This window comes from Propithecus coquereli, unplaced genomic scaffold (assembly GCF_000956105.1).
Source record: "Propithecus coquereli isolate 6110/MARCELLA unplaced genomic scaffold, Pcoq_1.0 Scaffold80, whole genome shotgun sequence".
Classification (NCBI taxonomy): Eukaryota; Metazoa; Chordata; class Mammalia; order Primates; family Indriidae; genus Propithecus; species Propithecus coquereli.
The window spans coordinates 7,173,102-7,177,916 of NW_012154174.1; positions in this window are offsets into that span (position 1 = coordinate 7,173,102).

Here is a 4,815-nt window from a genome sequence, read left to right on the forward strand (position 1 = left end):
TGCTGTGAGGATTAAATTAAATCATTAAATTAAAATAATACCCTTCGTCCTTGCTCTTTAATGTTATTTAATTATTCAATACTTTCCAAAAATAAATCCATAATTATAGTCAGTAAAAAAAAAAAAAAAAATGTTTTCTAGGATTAGATTGGCTACTAGATGCTAAAAGTTCCCTCAAGACCCTCAAATCTTTATCATTCCCAAAAGGTCTGACTCAATCCTTAAGGAGAAACAGATAGTGTTAGCATAACTCACTCATACATTAATATCTGCCATAACTTCATTCTCAAAGTATTTCTGTTTGTTGTAAACCAAGGAACAAAAGAATTCATGACACCAGCAGTTTCCACTCTCTCAATCCCATGTTGCCCTCAATAAATATGCATCCCATATATATCACACTGTGAATACTGTCAAGTAAATCGTAGCAAAGATCAATGAACTACACATGGACTAAAAAGCTTTGGATAAAGCTTCCAGGAAATATCTTACCCTTTCCCCTAAAAATTGAAGGGGTAGACAGACCATTTTCTATTTTTCTTCCCCCTGCAGAGTTTTATGCTAGAAACTCAGAAGGTATAACCAAAAGGATTACTGAACAGATTAAAAGTCGCTAAAGAAATCATTTGCTTAATGGACAATAATAAGACAGCAAAACACTAACCTAAATCCAAAATGGTATTGGAGAGACAGCTTACCTAAGAGTAGAAGCCAACTCCAGAGGATGTGTTTATAATCATCATCACACTCATAAAAACCTACACAACTAACCTTTATATAGTTCTTTGTACTTCACAACTTTTTCACACATGTAATTTCATCTAATCTTCTTCATCAAACCTTGTAAAATAAAATTATCACCATTTTACAAATGAAGAAATTAAGTTCAGAAGACTAAGTGATTAACCCAAGTTAAAGTTTTAAACTGTGTCAACTAGAACTACATTTCCAGGAATTTCCTCCCTGATATGGTTTCAGGTTAAGATTTGCTCCAAGCAAAATCTGTGTTAAGATTTGGGGGTGCAAGTGAAGCAGCAGCCATTTCATTCCAAAGGTAGTCATTGGTTAGAGCTAGCAAAGGACAGACACAAGGGTGTGGGCAAAATTTCAATTTGTCCTCACACATCCCCACTCCATCCCACATTTGCAACTACCAGGTCCAAACCCATCACCAGATACTTCACTGAAAACTCATAAAGATGGAGCTGTAAAGAGCCAACAACCCACCAGCCTCCTTTACAGTTTGATTCCAGCAGTTGGACATGCCTACCTGAAAGTTCCAACTCATTAACCTCCATCAGGCCCGGTTAGGTGACTTTTCTCTGATCTTTTTTGAACCTTAATATCCCTAGTTTTTCCTATAATTGAATAAGGTTTAATTCCTATAATAAATTCCTTATTTCTTAATACTCACTGTGGCAATGACTCCTAATTGATATAGCAAGGTTATAGCCTGCAGCAAAATTCATACATAAACTAAGTTTCTTCTTAATGCTAAGTCCAGGACACCACACATTTCTTCAAAAGTAGAAGGTGGCAATTTAGGGTTAATCCTTTAGGGGTTTTAAGATTTTATCACTAATGACACACTTTTTCATCTGCCTATCATACATGAATGTAAGGCCAAGTTTAATCACAAATTATCCCTTGTGCTGCCCTTCTTCCATTACAGAGTTAATTATTTTTTAAAGAAAATATTTAAGCAAACCTTTCAGAAGTTTTATAATCCAGGTATAAACATTTCATAGAAGAAATTATGAAACCCTAGAATTTTAAAGTGAGATCACAGTCAAAAGTTCAGCAAAAAGAGTGAATTCTGGTCTCAACTGGTTGAGAAGCATTTGTAGAATATGCATAAGCCTGAAATGACCTCAATCAATACTAATTTAGGATACTTATAGAAGTCACCTGATGGTATCGGTAAAAAAGGACCAAAGAAACCTAACACAGTTTTAGTGCTTATTCCCGGAGGTGCAACCTCCTAAGCACAAATGATGAATGTTATATAAAGAGCTCTTTAGAGCTTAATTTATAAAGCAACATACTAAATGGTTACCTTACAAAGATTATGACTATTTACAAAAACCAATTTTAAAAACACTTTTATGTAAGAGGCATGTAGCTTAGGATAAAGGTACCAGTGAAAGTATCATACACAGAATCAAACAACTAGGATGAAAAAAGACTGATGTGTTCTAGAGAAAAGGGCTCCAGTAAAGACAAAGATGCTGATGATGAAGATTATGAATAAGATTGTTCAAAGAAATAAGATGTAAAAAAGAAAAAGTAGTTTAAAACTATTTCACATAATATGTGGTTGTAAAATGTATAATGTAACCAAATTAAATTGTAAGTATAAATTTGACTTATTTCATAAACTTTTTGTATCAAAAGTTGAACAAAAAGCTTTGAATTATATCCTCTCCTTGGAAGAATGTGAACTGCTTTGTATTTGAAAGTCAGTCATAGATAGCAGACTGATTCTCCTCAACTCACTCAATATTGGCTATTGGTCTGAAGTGGATTCTAAAACCACAACACAATACTGTGAAATTAATTTAATCAGCTACCGAGTTCATTATAATTAGTTACTGAGTCCTCCAATAAATATCAATGCCTTTAAAAAATTACTGTATACTTAAAGAGCTGCTTGGTATGACAAGAAAAAGCACTTAAATGGGAATGAAGAGACTTGGATTCCCAGTCACTATTGTCATTAAATAGCAGTATAACTTGTAGCAAGTAACTGAATCAATGTGAATCTCACCCTAGTAATGATAAAATACACATAGTGGTTCAAGGGTTAATTTCTAGAATCAAAGTAAGATAATTTAAAAGATATGAAAGAATGCAGCCCTGTGAATAGGATCATTAAAATGTTCATATTTTTAAAACTGTACTTTATTTAAGAACACTGAAAAAATATTAAGTATTTAACCTTTTTGTTGGTCCTTACTTCCTTATTTCAATTTTGACTTTTTTGTTTGCCAGGGTTTTTTTTTTCTCTTTTGCTTAAAGCAAATACATTTTGCCATGAACAAAATCTGTTTATTAGTTTTACAGGCATTCAGTTCTTAAATCATTCTTACTAAAACAATCTTGATGTATTCAAAGAACTGCTAAGTCACAACACTAATAATAATGAATTTAAGAGCATACCAGATGTTACTGATTGTCTCTAACTGCTCCGAACTATTCTTAGACATGCCACTTAAATACTTATATATCTCCCCTGCTGGTTTAGAAATTGAACACTTTGCTCTAAGAAATTATAATATTTTTACAGTGCATCAAATATCAAGGTCTAACAGCTTCTTTTCCAATACTCTTGCTTTATGCCTCTTGCATAATTTATTTTCTCCCATTTCATCATAATCCTAAATTGACAAAAACTTAAATACTAACATCTAATTTTTATAAGACAAAATTTAAAATGTAAGTGATAATTCTGACAAAATAATTTTGACATTAAAATGTCATTACAGAATTCATTATCAGAAGGGAAAATATACTTCATTTTTAGAACAGTATACGCTGCTTACGTAAGTTCACACTTTACCTTGGTAGCTATCTGGAGAATCAAGTAAATAAATGTGGATCTCTTTTAAAGAGGTTTCCCCCTGCCTTACATAGCACAGCAAAACTAAAAAATCCTCAGATACGTTGTTGCTGTGTCTTCACGTGAAGAAAAAAAAATCCTCAGATAACAAGTTACCTCCATCTATGTTAAGTGGTATGGTTACATCTGAATTTAGATTTGCTTTTAGAATTTGCCCCTAACTTCAACAGTATTTAACTTTCCTTAGCTGAATCCTTATAATCAGATCTCAATATCTATTCAAGATAATATAGAATTTATATTATTCATGGAAACAGAATGGTTCTATCTTCTATAAGAGCAGATATGTCCAACAATAAGAAAACCCACTACTGGAGAGTAAGTCTCAGTCATAAATGAAGTCAGTATCTTTTATTGTTTCTTAAATCACTTTATTGAGGTACAACTGATATATAAAAAACTATAGTATCTTTTCTTTAAATAATGCCTACTAGTGAAAAAGTAGCTGAAAAAAATACATATTGAATAAAATAATGATGTTTCTGTAATTTATTTTAAATTACTCCATTTACAAAACTAGAACTCTGATTGAAAAAAATCTACAAAAGAATGATAAAACCAGTTCATTACTGGATTGTGCATATAGCAAAGTATAAATCCCACATTTTGAGATTAATCACATCACAACTTTAATTGCTCTGCTTTCCCTACTTAAAATCAACCCCTAGAGTCTGCAGTATGCAGAATAATGAAAAACAGAAAGCTGAGAAAAACCATTTTTCTCAGAAAAACAAGTGTTACTACTGACCAATTTTTCCCTGTTTTGTTGCATGTCAGTCTTCCTCAGACAAAAAAGTAACAAATGTATTTGTGAAGCATGAATAAGTATAAATGCAATCTGAATCATCATATTTCAGGAACTAAGAATGTTTTTAATGAGAACATGGTTAATATTTATCATATACAACAATATAAGGTTAGTTCAATCTATGATTATACTTTTTTATTGGTACTCTTACAGAATTAGGATACTTATCCTCAAAAAGCCAATGTGATGGTGCCAACACATTTTATACAACATCAGGATAAATCAAGACTGTCTTAAATAGATTAGAATTAAGAAGCAGTAATATGTTTTATGAGAATAAAGCATGAAACTATTGACTGGATAATTAAATTTTGTTTTATATCCATATGTCTTCTGATATTTTTAAAAACTTGGTCCTTTTGGCCCTGAATCAAGGCCAGCAGTTTGC